Here is a 23,601-nt window from a genome sequence, read left to right as displayed (position 1 = left end):
CATAGGGTGATTGTCTACAACAAGCTTGGAGGTGACATTGGGTAGATCTCAGACTTATAACAATAGTTGCTGTAAATTGTTGAATACAATAATTGATTATCAGTCTCTATTGCTGATCGTTAGCAATAGAAGGGGGGGGGGGGTGGTGGTGTGCAGACCACAGCGGGTGACACCATCAAGAGGGAAACACCAAAATGACTGTCTATAAAATTTTTGTGCAGTGTTTCAGCAGAAATTTATTATTTTTTTAATTAAAAATATCCCTGTAGTTAGTGATAACATCAGAAACATTTTTCGTAAGCCCAGTTTACATGTATCACTATACCTACAAGAGTAAAACACCACACTCATTTACTGTTTGAACCTTCTAATGCCCTCCGGACAGAGCTGTCATTATTACCCAATTACAATGATGTTCGAATCACGTGGTTTCATCTACACACGCTATAAGCATGTGCTGTTGTTTTCATTGCTGCTGGTGTTTTTATAGTGGCTGCTTTTGGCAAATTTTCTGGAGTTTTAGCTGCAACATTGTGGTCATTAGTATTTGTGAACTGATATCAATAACCTTTTTGAGAATGAAGCGGTAGTTAAAGGAAAAGAAGGAGAAAAATCAAAAAAGGTTACCTCAGTAATAATATTATATCTAATAATGTATTTTTTAAATCGAATTTTCACTTTAACCATGTGAAACCAAGTAAATGTAAATACATTTAGGCTGTGCGTATGATATTGTAATTTAAAAGTGTAATTTTAATTTTGCTAGTTGTTTATCTCACTATTATTGCCATTGCATTCTGTGATATACGGGAATTATGATTTACGAGCAATATTAATGCAAAAACATCACTAAGGATTCTGTATTGTTTGATACGGGAGGGAGGAGGTCCATGGAGGGAGAGGGGTGCTGACACCATGAGTTACTGTATTAGGTGTCGCCAACCCTAGTGGTGCCATTTGTTGCTGATTCTACCTAAAGATCAACAAGCAATGAAATCGTTTTGGTGCTGTTATTGATCTTAAGATAACCTGTTATTTTTAGTACCTCAGTTGACCTTCACCAACAGCTGGTGAAGATGCAAGTCTTCATCAACATGCATTCGGGAATAAGGAAGGAGCTCTGAAAGCAGAGAGTCATCAAAACAAGATGTTAGGTTTTATCATCCTTGCCATCTGATGGTGCAAATTTATGCTTCATCATTAAGACCAGTTACAATGATTCAATACACAGCAAATTTATGTTTCCATGGCACACTGAAATCTGGAGACTTTACTCGTGCTGAGTCTGATCTATTCCTATGCAGATTGTAACAGTGGACAATAAATTTTACTTTCTGCATAAAAATTGGGGATTGTGATAGACAACTTTAAGATGAACACAAAGATAACTTCAGATTTGCTGTATCACGTAGGAAGTCGGATAAACATTAAATTAACTTTTGTTGAATTTAGTACGGTTTAATCGCATGATGACGTTGACACATTGCGTTCATTCAACTGACCTAAAGATATTTGCCTCTAATTTTTGTTTGTACTCAGAATCTGATGCCTCTCTTGTCAGTGTCCAACCATAGTCAGCCAGCATTGTTGGATTCCAGTTGTCCTGATCTGCTATTCCAATGTCCTGGTAAAACCTTTCGCCATGTTTGTCACTGACTACACCAAGATTAGCAGGGAAGAAGACGACGTGCGATTGAAGAAAATGAACTTTCAATGACATGTTGCTCTTCATGGTTTTATATGCATGAAGTAGACTAAACATTTGACCAGAAATCACAAAAATGGATTATATCTTTTTACTTTTTCAATGTATTTATTGAAATTGATGTTCCACATCAAAATATGCAAAATGCATAAGAACATATTAAAAGTTTTTTTTAAATGTTACATTTCGATCACCCCACAGTCTCAATTAAACAAATTATATTACAGTAATATTATAAAAAGTTGTTGTATCTAAAAAAAGTGTACATGATTTTTGTGATCAGCAGCCCAAAATCCATAAAACATACCCAGAAGTTTTCAGGAAGCAAAATCTTCATTGCCCAGAACTGGGGAAAAAAACATTATTTTCTCTCCACTACGTTGTTTCTTAGTGAAAGCCATTCTCAACAATGATCCGAAAATCAATGTAATACAAGATTACAGCACAGAACAAGCCCTTCAGCCCACAATCTTGTGCTGACTGATAGAAACTTACTCAAACTTTCCTACCTTACACCCATAACTCTCTATTTTTCTTCTATTCACATGGATTGGTTTAATAAATAATACTGATTGCGAAACATGGAATGGGAATATAAATGGTAGCTGGTGACCACACTAGCATCTGAAAATATGGGAAAATATAATGTGTATTTGCTACTGCATTACTCTAGATTTCATCTGTAGCTGCTTATATTTTGTTAGTACTTAACGTCAACAGCAAAGGGTCACTTGATTTCCTTAAAGGATAGGATATTGCAGGTTCCTTTAAAGAAATAAAAGAGAAGCTGGAAGACTCAACAGGTCAGTCAGCATCCATGGAGAGACATAGACAGTCAACATTTTGGATTGGGACGCTTTATCAAGACCATTCCTGTTCATGTGCATTTCTTTGAGCTAATGTTACATGGACAGCACTTAAACCTAGAAATTGCATTCATCAGTGTTCTACGTTGACTAATTATAAATATTGAAAGGTGAAACCCGCAAAGATCTTGACACAGTTAAATGACCCTCTGTACACTTCTGTGAGATCTTCAATGATCTGACAGATGAACATATGGATGGAGAAAAAGTGGTGGGTTACAAGGTAGGGAGGGTTTAATACTTTAGGAATATATAAGTTGGGACAACATTGAGGGCTGGAGGGCCTGCACTGTGCCGTAGTGTTCTATGTTCTAACACATCACATGTTGCTTTGCAGATCCACTCACACTGATTCCAAGACATCAATTAATGAATCCCAGATCCAATGATTGGATTGAACTACCTTGGTGTAAAACATGAAAGTCTGCAGACAGCATGACTGAGGTAAAAATAATGCTGGAGAAACTCAGCAGATCAAACAATGTAACAAAGATACAATGTTTGGGGCTTGAGCCCTTTTATCAAGGTGTGAGTAAAATGTAGGCAGTCGCCTGAACAAAATGGTGGGTGTGGGGAGGACCAGCAACTACCTTCATTTTGTTCATAACTTTAAGGTTGAACTAACTGGCCTGTCTTGGCTGAGCCTATCCCTACTCCTTTTTTGAACAAGATTCACCTCTCTCCAGTGCTCAGGTACTATGTCATCTTCCAAACAGTATTAAAATATAGTCAGTACCCTTGTAATTTCCTTCTATATATTCAGATTTCAGATTTATTGTCAGAGAACATACGTGACATCACGTACTACCCTGAGATTTTTTTTCCTGCAGGCATGACAGAAATGCCACTAATTGGTAGTGCAAAAATAAACTGTAAACAAAGAACTGTAAACAGATAATGAATGTAAACAAACTGTGCAATACAGAGAGAATAAAAAAGATAATCAATAAAGTGCTCAAGAATCAATCAGATCGACTTTGATTGGGTTTGTTGTTGAGGAGTCTGATGGTGGAGGGGTAGCAGCTTTCTGAACCCGGTGGTGTAAATCTTGTGGCAGTTCTTCCACTTTCCTGATGGCAGCAGCGAGAACAGAGCGTGTGCTGGGTGGTGTGGATCTTTGATGATTGCTGCTGCTCTCTGGTAGCAGCGTTCCCTGTTGATGTTCTCCATAGAGGGGAAGGTTTTGCCTGTGATAACCCGGGCTTTTGGAGGGCCTTTCGCTTAAGGGTATTGGTGCTTATGGGTATTGGTGTCCCCCCAGACTGTGATACAGCCGGTCAGCACACTTTCCACCACACCTCTGTAAAATTTGCCAGGGTTTCTGATGCCATACAAAACCTCTGCAAACTCCTGAGGAAGTAGAGGCGGTGAAGTGTTTTCTTCATGATGCCATTGGTCCAGGATTCCTCAGAAATCCAGGGATTTGTTCTTCAGGTCCTCATGATGGTGGTAAGAGGGTGGGTGAAGTCCAATTGTACAGGTTGTTTATCTATCAAGTCCATGCTGACCACAAAACACCGATTTACACAAATCTCATTTTATTCTCCCCACGTTCCCATTAACTTCCCCAAATCATACCAGTCGCTGACACATGATGAGAAATGTACAGCTGCTAATACCCTACGAATCTTCACATCCTTCGAATATGACAGGAGGACTGGAGGAAACCCAAGCAGAGCAAGAGAGAGAGAGAGAGAGAGAGAGAGAGCATGGAAACTCTACCAATGTCAGGATTAAAGCCTGGTCACTAAATTTGTACAACACCCCTCCCAGCTACCCTAACTTTTCGTGTATGATCAATTTTAATATATATGCTGCCATAATTATGTCCTCTTTCACGGTTATGTTGGAAGCACCTTCTTCCTTCGTGAAGATAGATGCAAACTACCTGTGAATATTGAGCGTAGTACAGTAAAAAAAAACCTGGTATCTGGCACCTATGGAGATTATTAAATGCTGGATAAGTGAATCTTCTGGTTGTTTCAGATTGCATGTTGCATGGATTGGCAAATTAATGGCGAGCCCCATATTTTTGCCTGTTTATTTTCTGAATTTTTTTTGCCAGTTGCTTGGATTCCGGATAACCGGGTTTTACTGTATGAAGGTATTCAATTGGTAAGTTTCCATTTTTGTCCTTAATACCTTCTGCTCCTCCATGTACAATATGCCAATAGGATTTCAAAGGGCTGTTGCATTTTCTACATCACAACACAAATGTAGTAACTATTTGTGGGGAGGTTTTATTTTTGGCGGGATGGTTTAAAGAGTACATCAAATACTCTTTCTTTCTAACATTGCAAGGGCATTCAGAAAGACAAGGAACATATTTTTCTATGTGTGAGGCACTCCTCTCTAATCTATTAGACATTGGATTACAATGGTCAATGAGTGCATCCTCAGCTAGCTGAAAAGCAATCCAGGTAAGTGGTGGAATGTCAAGGCCCTAAGTACATAGCTTTCCCACTGAGAGTGAATTTCCCTTAAGTGTGCTTGCTTTTTATGCTTTGAAAGAAGATACAAAGCTTCTCGCTGTTGAGTGATTGGCACCTTGATTGATAGGACACAAAGCCTTTCAAAACCACCTTGCACTTTACAAGTTAATGAGAAAGTGAAAGTGATAAGCTCATGTTATTGCCAAGACATGCATAACACCACACTTACCACCTTCAGCAGGTGAATTAATATGTATGGAATTTCAAGTCAATGTATTGCAGCAATCCAGAATTGAGTAGGGCCAATTCTGGCTGAGTGGATGTAATTATGTTTGAAGGGCAAATCAGATGGTATGCATATCTGTACAGCTGTTGGTTAAATCAGTCAGAATTCTTTCCCTATGCATGCATGTTGTCAAGGTAATGTGTAAAAGAACAACAGTGGGTTACATCAAATGAATTGCAGAATTCTTCAAGTGGCAAAGAACTTTAACCCTTTTGAACACGAAGACCATTATATAATAGGAGCAGAAATAGGCTATTCAGCTCATCAAATTTGCCCTGCTATTTAATCATAAGCTGATCTACTATCCCACTCCGAGTCCCTGCTCAACCTTCTCCCCAAAACCTTTGATGCCCTGGCTAATCTTTTGTAACTCGTGTGTTTGTTGAATGCAAAAAAAAGATATTTTGAAATCCTTCAGACTTTTGCAGAAGAATATGACCAGTTGGCCACACGGTACTAAACTGATTACATAACCAGTGCTGACAGCCCATTTGATTATTTTGTACATTCCATATTTTCTCACAATGTAGGAAGAGACTATTTGGTCTGTTGACTCTCTGCAAACTCTTAAACCTATCCAATCAGTTCCATTTTTGCCACATTCCTCTTTGATATGCTTTCTTTCAAATTTCTGTCAACACCACTCCAATTGTCCTTTCCTCCAACTTCACCAATAGTCATTTACAATTGCTCTTTAACCACCATAATTCAAATGGAGCACGTCAGTGCTACGTTACATGAAAACACAATAGTTAAAGGTAAAATTAGCTTTCCTTTCCACGAGTCTAAATGAGATTCAATATGAATTCAGAATCAGAATTTATTGTCATGAAGTTCACTGTTTTATAGCAGCGTCATAGAGCAAACATTCATATAAACCACCTCACAACAATAATTTTTTTTAAAATAGTGCACGAAAAGTAAGGCAGTGTCTTTGGTTCATTGATTCTTCAGGAATCTGATGGCAGCAGGGAAGCATCTGTTCTGCTGCCGCTGGGTGTTCGTCTTCATCCTCCTGTACCTTTTTCCCCAATGGTAGCAAAGTAAAGAGGGCATGACCTGGGTGATGGGGGTCTTTGAAGATAGAGGCTGCTTTTTTAAGACACCGTCTCTTGTAGATGTCCTCGATGAAATGAAGTCTGGTGCCCATGATGTCGCAGGCTGAGTTAACAACCCTCTGGAGTTTATTCTTGTCCTGAGAGTTGGAGCCTCCATACAACCAGCTAGAATACTCTCTGCATTACACTTGTAGAATTTCACGAGAGGCTTCAGCTGTTGCTGAACTTGGTGGTGTGAGTCTTGTGGCACCCATACCTCTTTCCTGATGGTAGCAGCAAGAACAGAGCTTGTGCTGGTGGTGTCACAGACAGGACTTTGCCATAATGCCTCAAACCAGTGTACTTAGATTTTTAAAAAAAAACTATATCAGAGGAAATACTAAGGAGCAAACAAACTTGATGTGTGCCATGTTTGCAGAAAGTCCCTTGTGATGTCTGGGCTCATTTGCCAAGTAGCAGCAGTTTGCAAAATATGTGGTTTGTTCGTGTGCACGGTCTAATTGCTCCTTCTCCTGTCATAAATGTTTCCAAACTTTCTATAGAACTATAAAAGCATCATTTCATTGTGTCCATCAGAAAATGAGCAGTGATTTTTACTGGAATTTGTGGTTACCACTGATAGTCGGATGAATCAGCCAGAGCCCATCATAGTTATTCTGCATAGAAGGATGCCCTCTACTCCATCATACATGTGCTAGCTCTGAGCAAAAGCCAAACACATATTTGCTTTCCCCCAGCCTTGTCCAGACTGAGAGTAAGTGATTTATGTCTTCATTCACTGAAAGAGTAGAAGATAAGGTATAATTTATTATCATTTTTCATTGAAACTTTAGAAGGATTTGGAAAATGATTGCAACAAAAGTGGTTTTGTCTTTACCCCACCTTTTTTTGAAAAAAACTTTGATCCTGATCAATTATCCATTTTGATTTTAAATAAGACATGCAGCACTGTAACAGGGACCTACCAGCCCAAGCGCCCCTGGTGTCCAGTTACCCCCAATTAACCTACAACCCTGGTACGTTTGAAGGGTGGGAGGAAACCTGAGCACCCAGGGCAAATCCACGCAGATATGGGAAGAACATACAAACTCCTTATGGACAGCGCTGCAATCGAACCAGGTCACTATATTAGTGTTGTGTTAACAGCTATGTTGTTGTTTAAGAGACTGGAGGCTTTTGCAAATATTGCTCGGCCAATAATGAAAACAAGTCATTTTGAACCACAGTAGTCCCACTGTAGTATGTAGTTGTACACATTCAGAGATTGAGTTCTAAATTATTGTCAACTGAAACATACAAGAGAATGGTACATCAGCAAGACAAAGGTTCTCTACCAAACTTTCTCCGTTGAACCTTGTCCAACACTGGACTTCCAAAACAGACACCCTATTTCTAATTCTGTATCGAGAAGAGATTATTAGTTAGACGGAGGAAACAATTGAAAGAAGTATTCAAAGTCTTAGAAGAAATGCAGTATCTCCACTGACTCCTGGTGACCTCTGGCTCAAGTCTGCTCAAAGTGGAGAAGAAACATTTGAGATGGTATTGAGAACCTTGAGTCCATGTATCAAGAACACAGATGCCTTGTATAAACCAGTGGAAGGAGTGCCCCACCTCAATAACTGGCTGCCCTCTCCATCAGATACATGTGGAAGAGCCACTGCTTTCTACATTGGCCTCAGAGCAACCCTCAATCCCAAGGGATGGCTCAAGTCGAAGAATGGCATGGGGAGTTAAACTTCATTCATTTTATTTCAAAAACAACTTACTGGTTCTTCTTTATTTTCTAAAATGTGCAAACTATGCTCCCTGGTTCATAGATTTGCAGCGCTTGGGCCTCTAACAATTAAAACCTTAGGAGATTGTGTGTTCAAGACCCTCCACAGAAATTTAAATATAACATTTTCTCAACCTCTTCTCATGCAAGTTCTGTTAGATCAAGCATTAAACCAAGGTCGTGCAAGTCCTTTCCCCATGTCGCTGAGCTCTCCCAGCATTTATCCCTCAAACAATGAAAATAAATTATTTAGCCATTTCTCATTGCAGTCTCTGGGAACCTGCTACATCTAAGTTGGCTTCTGCATTTCCCACATCGTAGAAATAATTCTTTAAGAGTATTTAAAGGATTTCGGGACTTCCTGCGCCTTTGGATGAAGACCTTGTACATACACATCTTGTTTTTGGTATTAATCAAAAAAAAACCCAGATTGGATTCATGTTCTACAATAACATGGATCTTTAACCAGACAGTTTTCCCAGAAGTATTAAATACTTCTATTCAACCATTATTGGATTAACAAACTAATTAGGTTGGATCTCAAAACTGAAATGAGAAATTGAAACTATCATGCCTGAAACATTGGAAAATTCCATCATGCTAATGTTTATTTGTAAAGGCGCTGATGTCTGCTAGATTAAGAGTTAATAAACAGGCAATTGCTGACCATTTTGTGTTGATTTTGTTGCTGTATCAACTATGCATGACTGAATTGGTTGGATGGGATACTTGGGATTCTGGGAACCTTCCTCAACACAATATTTTTGTCAAGTTTCTTTTCATCTTACATTTCCCATGAAGGAAAATATGAGTTAAAAGACCCGTCATTTATATTGTATATGTGTGTCTCTCTCCCAAGATAAATCTTTGAAACAGTCTTTGAAGAGAGTGGAAAAATACCTTTGTAAAAGCAGCATTTTAAAAAGGACCAGACTGGGTATCAACTAATTAGACTGTTTGTTCGTTACAAGAGCTGCTACAGGTTAAAACTGCCTAATGGTTTCCCACTGTGCTGTTAAATTCTATGCAGTAGAAATTCACTATCAATAATAATTACAATATGTATTGGAGGGTAATGGGAAAAAAATAAAAGCATCTGGAGACTAGCCTAATATTTCCAGTCTCTTGTGTCAAAACATGTAGAAAACTGCCTCACTTTAAAGGTGTCCTGAAGTCAGTGGACTCTACTGTGCGATGCGACTCACGATACCAAACTTTTTCCACTGAAAAAGTTCAACCTTCCTTCAATCCTTTTACTGCTGACTCCTGGTGATCGACTGGAATCAGTTATCAGGAATCTGCTCTGGGTTTCTTCTGTTCAGCTGCCATAACTTTGAAAAGCTTGTGAGGTTTGTGCCAAACTATTCTCAATCTGGAGAACACCAAGTGAAAATCCAAGCAAGATGATATCTGCTGGCTTGGTTCATCTGCACCATCTGTAATTATAAAGCCATTAGTGCATCTTTTCCACAGTGAACAACGAATTATCATAGGTCAATGTACAAAACTGCTGGAGAAACTCAGCGAGTCATGCAGCGTTCCTTATGTAGCAAAGGTATGTTTCAGGCCTGATCCCTTCGTCAAGCAGGCAGGTGCCTGATTAAAATGGTGGAGGGAGAGGCAGGGGAAAGAGCATAGGCCCATAGGCAAGTGATCATTGGTGGGCCGGCCAAAGAGATAAAAGCTAGGAAGTGATAGGGGGTAGGCTAGCCCACTGAATGGAGATGGAAGGGGTTTGGGACCTGAAGAAGACAGGAGTCTGTCAAGTCAAATCTATTGTTCTCTGACTGAACAAATAAAACCTAATGAAACACTGTTCTCCGGTCCTTGGTACAAAACATGCAGACACACAACCAGACAATACACACATACAGACAAGCAATACCAAATGCAGGACAAATATTCGTATTTGCAAATAAATATTATTTCATGAATATGAGAGTGTGGATGGTTAGTGTGATAAGTTCTTTTGGTCATTCAGCATTCTCACTGCCCATGGGAAGAAACTGATCCTCAGCCTAGTGGTGCTGGCTCTAATACTCCTGTATCGCTTTCCTGATGGGAGCAGCTGAAAGTTGCTGTGTGCAGGGTGGAAGGGGTCCTTAATGATGTTGCACGCCCTCTTCAATAATCCCAGTAGACAGAGAAAGAAAGAGAGAGAAGGGAGGAAAACAGCAGGTTAATGCTAATGCCATCTGGTTGAAGGATGTCCAATTCCTCCAATTCGCAGGTTGCCTCAATTTGGTAAAGGGGCCAATTCTGTATATAATTGTTTTTACTGAATTTGGAAGTGCGTGACTGAAATATCCATTGATTCAAGATTAATACATTTTCAAAAGTTCCAAAGGTTACGTCTGCTAAAAATATAAATATTTTATTTAATATTATTGTATCAGCTCTTTCTTAGCTACAATCTTATTACAATTTCACAAGCTATCCTTTAAATAAGGAGTGTAGACGCGTCCAACAGAAATGGCCAATCCAGCAGTCTGGAAATTGACTTTACCCTTTCAACTCAGAATTAGCATATAATAAACCTATTTCCAAAGCGAACAAAGGAGGCCTCTTTATCCAGTGTGAAGGGGTGGAGATTAAGGGAGATTATGGGATCATATGGAGATTATCTTCAGTCACTTATGTTTTATACAAGGGGCAATGCCAGTGACACAGAGTAAAAATTCTTGATGATGGGTCTTCATCTGGAACTTCTAACTTTACTTCTCTTTCCACACATGCTGACTGACTTGCTAAGTATTCTCTACATTTTCTGATTTTATTTCAGATTTTCAGCATCTGCAGTTTTGTTTTCATATTTTGAAGAGTTTCAGACTATGGTTGTATCTGCTCAGTCCATTGAATTAATCCTTTGGAGTCCATGTTTTTCAGGGACTACCAACAAGTGCAGATGCTCTGTGTCCCTGTTTTCCGGGACTGGTTTTCTGCACATCTACCAGCTGGTCTGTACTGGTGTTCATACTGTTGCTTACCCTTGGACCTAGACTGGAGTATATATTATGAAAGGTTGAAAATGTCTGGAGTTCAAAGAATTAATATTTGACTGCCAACTCACAAGCATTAGAAACTCTCTGTACTTTATGGTTGATTACTGTTAACCCTCACTTGTTACACCTAGGGAAATTCCAATGAACCCCAGTTGTCCTTCCTCAGCTTCTGCAACCCCTGTACTTCCTTACAAAAACCAACACTTCATGCTCATCCATTGTAAATCTCACCTGTGCGTTTCATCAGTCTTAATCCTTGTGGAACATGGATTGTCAACAATGTTGAGAACATTTGGATCAAAAGTCAGCAAGGTGATTGGAACTTGCAGGCCCAAATTGAACAAGAATTACACCAATGGTCCTAAAAAAAATCATCAAAGACATTTGAAAGGATTTTTTAAGCTGCCAGAAGGTTATTGGACCAGTCTGTGGGCAAGGTCTCAGGATGCATCACAGGAAGTTCAGTGACTGTTTCATTCACATGAAACAGGTCTTCACTGTTATCTGTCCTTCACTGCATGGCAGTTCAATTCAGTCCAAATGCACACAAACTGAATGACAATGCAAAGATAAACTGCTGGAAGAAATGGCAAGGTCATTCAGCATCTGTGGAGCACAAGAGGAACAAGCTAAGGTCAGTATCAAATCTAGGAACTCAACTTTGAGGCAGTAACTGTATTAATGCAAGGCGTGACCAATATTGATGGAGTAGAGGGACTAATTGCAATAATATAACAGCTATAATGTAAATTATAATGCTTTTGAGCCTTTCTGCTCCCTGAATTGGCACTAAGGCTGATGGGCACTGAAACGGTCAGTAAAGGTCAAAGGGATGTTAAGAGGTTATTAGTGGAGTCAGGTGTTTCCATCTATTCGTGGCATCCAAAACATTCTGTTACATTTGACCTCTGGCAAACTCCTTGCCAGAGTGTGATTAGCTCACAGGATTACATTTACAATTTGAGTCGCCAGAAGAGAATTAAATAGAGGGTGGATTAACAATATTTACCATGCCTGCATACTTGAATGGTTTAAGTTAAAATGACGAGTAAACTATGTCATTTTCTTTGACTCTATCTTACAAAGTGTTGGCATGTTTCATACAAAAGGGACAACTTTATTTTAGAGTGTTTGCTCAATTACTTCTTGAGAAGCAATGATTCTATTACTTCCCAATGTGCAGTGTACATGGAAGAGATGCATTTCAGTTCAAGGTTAGAACACAAGGAGTTGAAAGTTACCTTCAGGCGTGGACTGAGAATTGGCCATCACAAAGCAAATTGTGGGAATAAGCATCGTCCTCAGGTCGACAGGCTGGGACAAGTCAGGTAACACTGGGATGGGTGTTTGTCCCGCTGTTACTCACAATCTTCATCAGTGATATCACGAAAGGATCTGCTTTCCAAGTTTGTTGATGTGGTTCAGAAATTGTATTCTTTCAAATAGAAATTAATAGCTACTAGGGCATTAAGGGCATTGGGTAATGGAAAATGACACAGGTAAAAGGTCAGCCGTGATCTTAACAAATCATGGAGAAAGTTCAGAGTGCCAAATGGCTATCTCTGCTCCTATTTCTTAGTATTTAGGTTCAAACCAGAATGAATAATATGTTACTGAATGCAAAAGCTCAAATTTCCTATGTTGGGTACATGATGCACATTTGTATATAGACAACTGTTATTTTAAGGAAATTCCCTTTTTCCTTAAATTATAACGCCCACACCTATTGAATCATAAATACCACCTGAACATTGGCCATCACCAACCTTTGAGTGAAATATATGTTGAAATCTAATTTTATTCCAAGTGTAATTTTAATGGTGGATTTTTTGTTGTTGTTGCTATCCAAGAATCTAACTCGGATATTCCTGTTTTTCCAGTTTGATATTCATTCTTAGCAATATCATTAGAAAGTAAACGTTCACCTTCCATCTGTGCATTAAGGGGACTGAGTCCCATTCCCTCACCATCTCTTAGATTCTGTATCTGTTATCAGACTGCTCTCTTTGCTTCTTCCACTAAGGGACCCCCTTCAAACCTCTGAACAAGCTCTTGATCAATTTCCCTATTCTCTCCTTATCTGATGTCAAATTTCATTTGATAATCCTCAGATGTTTGGGGTGCTTTACCACGGCAATCACACTACAGATAGACCCCTACTTATGACATCTCGACGTACAATGTTTTAAAGCCACGATGATTCTGTTCTCGCATTTTTTCAGCAAAATCTCGTTTTTTCGGGGATTTATGTTTTTTTTCTGCAAATCTCATACTTTTCGGCAAAACCTCATGTTTTTTTTTCCAGCCAATCTCATGTGTTTCAGCCCGATTACAAGTTATGATCATTTCAACTTGCGATCGAGTCCGGAAACGGGACTCCATTGTAAGTCTGGGTCTACCTGCATTTAGTATGTAAAAGAGATGACGAGAAATCTTTCCAAGTTTAAATTCTATTAACCAGCAGATTGTTCCATGGGGAAAGATTTTGAAATAATAAAGAATGAGACACTGTCCATTAGCAGGATGACTTATAACAAGAAGGCACAGGATTATGCCAGCCACTCAAAAAAGATTGAGAGAGATGTGGCGGGTTTCTTTAAAAATGACCTGGAATCCAAAGTGTCGAAGAGCTGAGGATATAGTCAGTAGCGTTCTAGGTAACTTGATCTGACTTCTCAGGGCTATGGCAAATGATCAGGGCAGAAAAGTTCATTAGATTGTTTTGTTTTCAAATAACTAGCCCAAGAACAATGGGCTGAATAGTCTCCCAATGAAATGAAGTAATAGAACTCAGTTTGAAGCAGGCAATATTGCACATGTTGTGTTCACAACATATAGTTCGAATGATTTCTTGCAAAGCTATATATACAAGTTGCACCACGAATTAGGGCAAATTTTTAACCCTTTGTCGATATATAATTTGACCGTGAAATGCTGCTATTGATAGATTAGCAGCCTATCTTGACCGTAAATTTACACAAGCGTGCATCCACGCAGAGAGTACTTAAAATAGATAATTATCTTAAATTGTTGCTTTTAGCTGCAAGGCATGTTCAAGATCTTGCTTCTTTGTTCATACCCTGTAATTTTCTTCAGTTCAATTTTGTTTCCAAGTTTGCTGGTTGACATTGTCGGTCGCAAAAACCAACATCAATGGTGTAATTGTCATGAGTTTGCAGTGACACAAATAAATAAATGGAAATCACTGAAATAGACTTTCTAAGTTGTATCTGGGGAAAATGTATTGTATAATTAGTATTACTTGGTTTGTTTCAGGTTGGAAAACTGCTCCCAGCTTTTGTTATACTGGAGTTGTAAGGTGTCTGCGACCCTGTCAGACACATACAACTCCAGTGCAATAGAAGGATTGGGAAGAGTTTTAAATATAAAATTTTTATTTTAGCTATACAGCAGAGCAACAGGCCCTTATAGCCCACAAGCCTGTGCCACCCAAACACCCCAATTAACCTATGGTCCTGGTACGTTTTGAAGAGTGGGAGGAAACCGGAGCACCCAGAGAGAACCCATGCAGACACGGGGAGTTCCTTTTGCCACATCCACTGTTTAAAATGATCCAGTTCTCCTGCATCACTTTCTTGAGATAGATGATCACCCTTATTCCCCTTATTCAAAGGTATTGAATAATTACTTATAAAGCATTGCCATTGTCATTAAAAACAGGGTTAATTCTGGTTTGTTACTTCAGGATACCCGTAAAGGCTCACAAAGGGGTGCCACTAGTCCAGAGCCCCTACCAAGAAGAGATAGACAAGCAAAAGAGAATTTGATGTTCCCTGGTGAGAATGAGAAGCCTGGGAGTGGACCCCACCACCTCTTCGAACGCCGCTGTTTTCTGTATTTCTGCAAACTCTGCAGCCGCACGACTTCCTGTCTGTTCAAGCTCAGAGCCTTTGGTTCCGAACCGAAGCTGTTAGCACCCAAGCGCCCTTTAGGAGCACTGCTCACCATTGGCTCCCTCATGCATCCTAGTGCCAATACCTGATTCCCACAAGCCAGTCTCTAGAAGCACACAGACTGGTGTAAATTTTCGCCTTCAAGCTTCTCCCTTGTCCGCTACTGCGGTTTCCTACACTGTGGGGTCTACTCCCAGACTTCTCATTCTCATCAGGGAACATCAAATTGGATTACTACAGTTATGTAAGCAAATAACAAGTTGCAAAATAATTTGTAGCATGGGTACAAAGAAGATACCTCATTATAGGAAGGATGTGGAAGCTATGGAGAGGGTGCAGAGGAGACTTACCAGGATTTTACCTGGTAAAATCTTATGAGGCAAGGTTAGCAGAGCTGGGATTTTTCTACTTGAAGGGAAGAAGAATGAGAGGGGACTTCATAAAGGTCTACAAGATTCTGGGAGGCATAGAAAAGGTTGACAGTCAGCACCTTGTTTCCCAGGGCAGGAATATCAAACACCTGAGGACACGTGTACAAAGTGAAGGGAGGAAGGTTTATAGGAGACAACGGGTAATTTTTTTTTATACAGAGTTGTGAGTGCCTGGAATGCCTTGCCAGCGAAGGTGGTGGAGGCTGAAACATTCAGGGGATTTAACTATCTCTAAAACCGGCACATGGATGAAAGAAGAGTAGAGGATTATGAGGTTGGAAGAGTTTAATTTTTTTTTTTGGAAGGCATATATAGATCTGTACAGCATCAAAGCTGAAGGCATATATAGTGTACGGTATCTACTGTATACTACATTGCAGTGAGCATCCTTTATCATAGTTGCTCAGGGAGACACCAAGCAATGAAAATGCTCTAATATCTAAAGAACATCATCTAGTCCTAAACAAATAGGAAATCTAAAAGAAATGCTGATTTTTGGGTTTTTTTTCAGTCTTATTCTCCAGAAACTAAGCTTTTGAGAAGTACCAAACGCCCCTCTTGGCTCTCAAAAAGATTTGTACTTTGTTCATTGGAGTGAAGCAACACATCAGATTACATGATTGATAATGTATTGACTCCAATGCTTCCAGGGCAACAAAAAAAAACTATCATTACTGTCCCTTATGGCCTGTGCACCTTAATATTGGTTCTGAAGTAACATGCAGTGACAAGCAGCTTGCACATGGGGATTGAGGCTACTTTGCTCATAGAATTAGCTGAGTATTTTACCTACTGGTTCTAACAGACTAAAACCATCAGAATTTGGGTGACATTTAAAATAACTCATCTTGCTCCTTTTATTCCATATGTTAAAATGTGCATTGAATGTTATTCTTAATTTCCCTGCCCATTTTGATACAGCTGTTACTGAAATTATATACTGTTTCCCATTGAGCATTGTGGCTTTGGGATGAAAATGATTGGATTATTAATCAGTTATTAGTGGTTGCTAAACTCCAGGAATGTCAGCGTAGAATTTAATAAGGCGCTGAGAAATTTCTCCATTGTTAGAGGTGCCTTCATTCCAATGCCATGCGAAGCCAAATCCCTGTCTGTCTGCCCAGGTGGATGTAAATGATCCCCTTCTATAACATTGAAAATCTTTTATCCCATGGCCAACAGCAGATTAGCTGGTCTTGTTTATCCTTACTGCTTGTGGGAACAAATCTGTCCACATTAGAACATTGACACCTCTTCAAGATATAATTTATTGGGACAGCCTGCAGTTGTTAAAGCTGCATGCTACAATGTACCAGTTTGTCATTTGTCCTGGTGTCTCTTTCAGTGTGAGTGGTAATGAATAAACTGAAACTTCAGGTAGTGACTATGCTTTTTTTGCTCTGTTTCTGATCATCTATGTCTCCTCCGATGGGCAGGTCCAAGCAAAACATCATTCCGAACATTTTTGTATGTCAGTCAAGGACACATCAAATCATTTATGAACCATCTTTGCCCTCTCCTGATTGTCGCTGTGGCCAGGTTGGCGGATGTTTGCTTCATAGAAGCAGGCCCAGTCGTCAGCCATGTCTCCTCCCTGATCTGAATTCCCACCAAACACCTCTCCGACCCTAACTTGTTTGATCCTCTCCACATTCCCATCGATTCTCCCCTCCCCCTGCCCCAGTCCACCCACAAATTCTACCACTCACTTTCAAGGTAAGGGATAATTTACCGAGCTGATTAACTTCCAAACCCACACATTTTTGGGATGTTGGAGGGAACCAGAGCACCTGGAGGAAATGCATGCAGTCATAAGGAAAACGTACACACTCCCCTCGAGAAATATTGGAGGTCAAGATCGAATATGCATTGCCGGAGCAGTAAGAGATATAAATTAACATGATCTTGTTCCAAGTCATGCATGGGACATCAACATTTCTCAAGCTTAATTCACGGACGAGGAAGATTTGTTTTGACTAGTGCTCATGTTCTTGCATGAAGTCTGCGCTCAGCAGTCACACACTAATGATGAGGGCAAACTGATGCCATTTCAGTGCAAGCATTTGTGGGTGAGAGAATTTCTGGACTTCATAGCTACAGTGGTTCTCAACTACAGTAGTGTTGCCATGTGAGTCTTTAAAAATTGTTAAGTAAAATACTTAAAATTAGATAAAGATATCAAAAGCAGCTCTGTAAGAAATATTTGAAAATATTGCTTAGTCATTGCCACTAGTGGGCCATGGCCTGTTAGACCTGAAGCCATGTGAGCCTTAGACCGAAAAAGGTTGAGAACTACTAGACTAAAGGAATTGGTAGAACCCTTAGGCTGCCAACACCTTGAGACTATAGGTCACCACTGTCTGTACCATCAAGAAATGTGAGTTGAAAATGAACTGAAAGAATATTTTACAGCAAGGAATTTTGAAAGCAACACATTTATTGTGGAGTATTTAAAAAAAGAGGAAAGAAAAAACTCCTAAGAAGATAAATGATTAATTATAGTTCAAAAATTTAAAGCAGGCTCACCTTGGTTTTCCCTCTAGTTTTTACTGATTCATTAAAAACCCACAGCAAAGTAAGGAAATAGGTTTCAAGCCAAATTTATTGTCATCTGCTTGTACAAGTACAACCTGATGAAACAGCGTCCTCTGGTCCTCGGTCTAAACATGCAGACACACAACCAGACATAGCACACATACAGACAAATAATATATATGCAGTGTTTTATCTATAAAAATAAATAAATATATTGCTTTGTACAAAAGATAGTCTTGGATAGTTAGTGTGAGCAGTTCCTTTGGTCGTTCAGCATCCTCACTGCTTGTGGGAAGAAGCTGTTCCTCAGCCTGGTGGTGCCAGCTCTGATCCTCCTGAATCTCTTCCCCAAAGGGAGCAGCTGAAAGATGCTGTGTACAGGGTGGAAGAGGTCCTCAATGATTTTGCGCACCCTCTTCAGATAATGATCCCAATGGGGTGGGGGTGGGGGGGGGGTGCGTAGAGACTCCATTGATTCTCTCTGCCACTCTTAGGGTCCTGTGGATTGATCTTTGATCCACATCTCTGCAGCAACCGTACCACACTGTGATGCAGGTGGCCAGGATGCTTGATGCAGCTAAAAACATACAGAAATGCTGGAGGAACTTAGCCGGTCTTGCAGTGCAAATAGGAGGTAAGGATGTATTACCAACATTTTAGGCCTGACCCCTTCTTCAAGGTATAAGCAAAGAACAGGAGGGTGTAAGGATAAAGACTGAAGACTGGAAAGGGGAGGAGTCCAGACTAACAAAAGGGGTTAATTGAATATGATTAGAGGAGAGGTGAGAATTGATTTGGCTCTGTGAAAAGAGACAGAGGGAAAATGGAAGCGAGAGAGAGATAGAGTTGGGAGAAAGGCAACAGGGGGGAGAGAAAGTGGGGGGAGGGAGTTAACAGAAACCAGAGGACTCAGTGTTAATGCCATCTGGTTGGATGGGGCCCAGACGGAAGATGAGGTGTTGTCCTCCAATTTGCAGGTGGACTCAGTCTGGCAGTGCATGAGCCCATGGACAGACATGTCAGCGAGGAAATGGGATGGGGAATTGAAATGGGTGGCCTTTGGGAGATCCACACTATTGTGGTGGACGGAGCGCTCTCCCAGTCTTCGCCCAGTCTCTGATGTAGAGGACCCCTGCAGATCTACGGTATATGCAGCTGACAAGCTATCTATTTAAGATTTAAGAAACTTGGTTATATGGTATTCTTCTCTCTAGTGGGAACTAATTAAATTCCTCCAAAATGAATACCTTTTTTCAAGTACCTCGATGCAGTTTTCATGGTTTTATGAATGCATTCTGCCCTAGGGTGTAAATTGACTTGTTTTCAGCATTTTCCCACATAATCCAAAACCGCTGTTTCGAGGTTGCTGCCCTTGGGTCTTGAGAAATGAACGAAGGCAAGATTTTGCTGCCTGGGGTTAATAAACCTTGTTTAAAGCATCTGTAGATCCACAAAGGAAAGGATGTTACTGGAACAAGATGACTTCTATTGGGAGGCTTTGGAATAATTAGGCTGCAATCTGCAAAGAGAATATTGAAACAAATATGTAAATTAAACAATAGTTTAAATTCTCATTATTTTGAACGGAATGAGATATGCCTTTTGACCCTTTTAATAAGAAATAATAGAAGCAGTATGATCCTCCTGTGATTGATTAATGAAACTGATATGGCTTTGCCTTTGGCAACCTACTGTTTTGCCAAATATCCCAAGGTATACAATGACCATCTATTAATGTTAATTGAGTTTAACTGTCCCTATACTGAAGGACACAGCTGTAATCAACCCAGATGGAAACTTCACTGCTTTAATCTATCATACATTTCATTGACGTTTAGTGATCTACTGCAATTCCTCTCCCACGTATGCAATATGGAAGAAAGTTTCAAAATTTGTTTTAATTTTAGACCAAATCTAAAAAGAGTTGATCATTTTCTGGTGGTAATACAATTTCAACTCTTAAATTAATAGATAACATTTCTTCCTATTTAATATGGTACTGTTTTTAAATTTACATGCACACATTCATTCTTTTCTGTACTAAAACAAAGGGTCTTCACAATATGTTTCTCAGTGCAGCAGTATGCATGGCGAACCAGCCGGTGGTCAGTGTGGCATTCCGCGCTAGGCATGACCCTGGTGTGGAGCACATCTTGTTTGTCACTTTCTCGCACCAGGATGTAGTCCAGGAGGAAGCCCAGGAACAATAAAGCCCCCAGAAAGAGGTTCAATGTTGGAAAACTGCAGTCAGACGAAGCAAGAGGAAACTTCCAGGCAAACCTCAAAGCAAAGCTCGACGTTGCAACCCGCCTCACGGACCCGTCCCCTGAAACCCTCTGGGATCAGTTGAAGACTACCATACTGCAATCCACTGAAGAGGTACTGGGCTTCTCCTCCAGGAAAAACAAGGACTGGTTTGACGAAAACAGCCAGGAAATCCAGGAGCTGCTGGCAAAGAAGCGAGCTGCCCACCAGGCTCACCTTACAAAGCCGTCCTGTCCAGAGAAGAAACAAGCCTTCCGTCGCGCATGCAGCCATCTTCAGCGCAAACTCCGGGAGATCCAAAATGAGTGGTGGACTAGCCTCGCCAAATGAACACAGCTCAGCGCGGACATTGGCGACTTCAGGGGTTTCTACGAGGCTCTAAAGGCTGTGTACGGCCCCTCACCCCAAGTCCAAAGCCCGCTGCGCAGCTCAGACGGCAAAGTCCTCCTCAGCGACAAGATCTCCATCCTCAACCGATGGTCAGAACACTTCCAATCTCTTTTCAGTACCAACCGCTCAGTCCAAGATTCCGCCCTGCTCCAGCTCCCTCAACAGCCCCTAAGGCTAGAGCTGGATGAGGTTCCCACCCTGGATGAGACATATAAGGCAATCGAACAACTGAAAAGTGGCAAAGCAGCAGGTATGGATGGAATCCCCCCAGAAGTCTGGAAGGCTGGCGGCAAAACTCTGCATGCCAAACTGCATGAGTTTTTCAAGCTTTGTTGGGACCAAGGTAAACTGCCTCAGGATCTTCGTGATGCCACCATCATCACCCTGTACAAAAACAAAGGCGAGAAATCAGACTGCTCAAACTACAGGGGAATCACGTTGCTCTCCATTGCAGGCAAAATCTTCGCTAGGATTCTACTAAATAGAATAATACCTAGTGTCGCTGAGAATATTCTCCCAGAATCACAGTGCGGCTTTCGCGCAAACAGAGGAACCACTGACATGGTCTTTGCCCTCAGACAGCTCCAAGAAAAGTGCAGAGAACAAAACAAAGGACTCTACATCACCTTTGTTGACCTCACCAAAGCCTTCGACACCGTGAGCAGGAAAGGGCTTTGGCAAATACTAGAGCGCATCGGATGTCCCCCAAAGTTCCTCAACATGATTATCCAACTGCACGAAAACCAACAAGGTCGGGTCAGATACAGCAATGAGCTCTCTGAACCCTTCTCCATTAACAATGGCGTGAAGCAAGGCTGTGTTCTCGCACCAACCCTCTTTTCAATCTTCTTCAGCATGATGCTGAACCAAGCCATGAAAGACCCCAACAATGAAGACGCTGTTTACATCCGGTACCGCACGGATGGCAGTCTCTTCAATCTGAGGCGCCTGCAAGCTCACACCAAGACACAAGAGAAACTTGTCCGTGAACTACTCTTTGCAGATGATGCCGCTTTAGTTGCCCATTCAGAGCCAGCTCTTCAGCGCTTGACGTCCTGCTTTGCGGAAACTGCCAAAATGTTTGGCCTGGAAGTCAGCCTGAAGAAAACTGAGGTCCTCCATCAGCCAGCTCCCCACCATGACTACCAGCCCCCCCACATCTCCATCGGGCACACAAAACTCAAAACGGTCAACCAGTTTACCTATCTCGGCTGCACCATTTCATCAGATGCAAGGATCGACAATGAGATAGACAACAGACTCGCCAAGGCAAATAGCGCCTTTGGAAGACTACACAAAAGAGTCTGGAAAAACAACCAACTGAAAAACCTCACAAAGATAAGCGTATACAGAGCCGTTGTCATACCCACACTCCTGTTCGGCTCCGAATCATGGGTCCTCTACCGGCACCACCTACGGCTCCTAGAACGCTTCCACCAGCGTTGTCTCCGCTCCATCCTCAACATCCATTGGAGCGCTCACACCCCTAACGTCGAGGTACTCGAGATGGCAGAGGTCGACAGCATCGAGTCCACGCTGCTGAAGATCCAGCTGCGCTGGATGGGTCACGTCTCCAGAATGGAGGACCATCGCCTTCCCAAGATCGTATTATATGGCAAGCTCTCCACTGGCCACCGTGACAGAGGTGCACAAAAGAAAAGGTACAAGGACTGCCTAAAGAAATCTCTTGGTGCCTGCCACATTGACCACCGCCAGTGGGCTGATAACGCCTCAAACCGTGCATCTTGGCGCCTCACAGTTTGGCGGGCAGCAGCCTCCTTTGAAGAAGACCGCAGAGCCCACCTCACTGACAAAAGGCAAAGGAGGAAAAACCCAACACCCAACCCCAACCAACCAATTTTCCCTTGCAACCGCTGCAATCGTGTCTGCCTGTCCCGCATCGGACTGGTCAGCCACAAACGAGCCTGCAGCTGACGTGGACTTTTTACCCCCTCCATAAATCTTCGTCCGCGAAGCCAAGCCAAAGAAAAGTATGCATGGGAAAAGCAATTGAAATATTTCATTGGTTCAGAAAGTAGGAACATGGTGAAACATTTTTAATGCAATTTATAGCTTATGCGTTTTATTGTTTTTAAAAAAATATTTACACCCAATTAACCAAGAACCCTTTATGTTTTGGGTCAGTGGGTGGAAACCGGAGCACCCAGAGGGTGTGGGGAGAATGTACAAACTCCTTACAGACAGCGCAAAATTCAAACCCTGGTCGCTGGCGCTGGAATAACATTGCGTTAACCATGTCTCCAACCAAGCCTTGCTAACCATGAAGATGTGATAAGAATTTTGAGGCTGATAACTCTTCAATAAATCCATTCCAATTTTCTTGAACAAGTGTCAGTTATAGCAGTAAATTAGAATATGCTGTGCAGTCTTTCCATCTGCTAGAGTGGAAATGAATTATTAAGTTAAAATTGCTAGGCATTTTACTAAATTCCTGGATACATAACTATCCATGAAATATCAATGACAAATAATGGAATTAAAATGGAAGGTGGTTGTAATTAGAGACAACTATTGCAAGGTAATGATATTTATTCCGCGATCGCTTTGATTTTAAATATTGAAAGCTATTGATGAAAAGTGAACATGAACATTTAGGATTTTTCCATGTTGTGCCTTTTATAAAACAAGGTATTCTCTTTTCTGCCCCATGACATGTTCAGATCCAATCCCCTCAAGAATCCTTATCTTCCCCACAATCTAAACAACTGTTCACTGCACGTTAACCAAAACAAAGCAAAATTTCCCCAACTCAGTCTCTTTAAAAGTCACACAAGTGTCATGGTTTATTTTTAGGACTAATTAAATAATAACAGGAACTTTACAGCATCATTAAGTACAGTTTTGTTATACAGTGTTAATCAGAACATCCCCTTGAGAATGATTGGAAATTATATTGCAATTAGGACCAGAGGACTCAAA

At 40.8% G+C, this 23,601-nt stretch overlaps 1 long non-coding RNA gene across 3 annotated transcripts in view; it reads left to right on the top strand.

The window, feature by feature from the left end:
* LOC138747311 (uncharacterized) overlaps positions 1-23,601 on the top strand; it is a 291,147-nt gene that overhangs the window by 50,644 nt on the left and 216,902 nt on the right. For all 3 annotated transcript variants that reach the window (XR_011347428.1, XR_011347426.1, XR_011347427.1), the window contains 2 exons: positions 2,909-3,015; positions 4,637-4,686. This is a non-coding gene — a long non-coding RNA (uncharacterized lncRNA). The remainder of the gene's footprint in view (positions 1-2,908; positions 3,016-4,636; positions 4,687-23,601) is intronic.

This window comes from Narcine bancroftii, chromosome 12 (assembly GCF_036971445.1).
Source record: "Narcine bancroftii isolate sNarBan1 chromosome 12, sNarBan1.hap1, whole genome shotgun sequence".
NCBI lineage: Eukaryota > Metazoa > Chordata > Chondrichthyes > Torpediniformes > Narcinidae > Narcine > Narcine bancroftii.
This window is presented reverse-complemented; position numbering and strand designations above follow the sequence as displayed.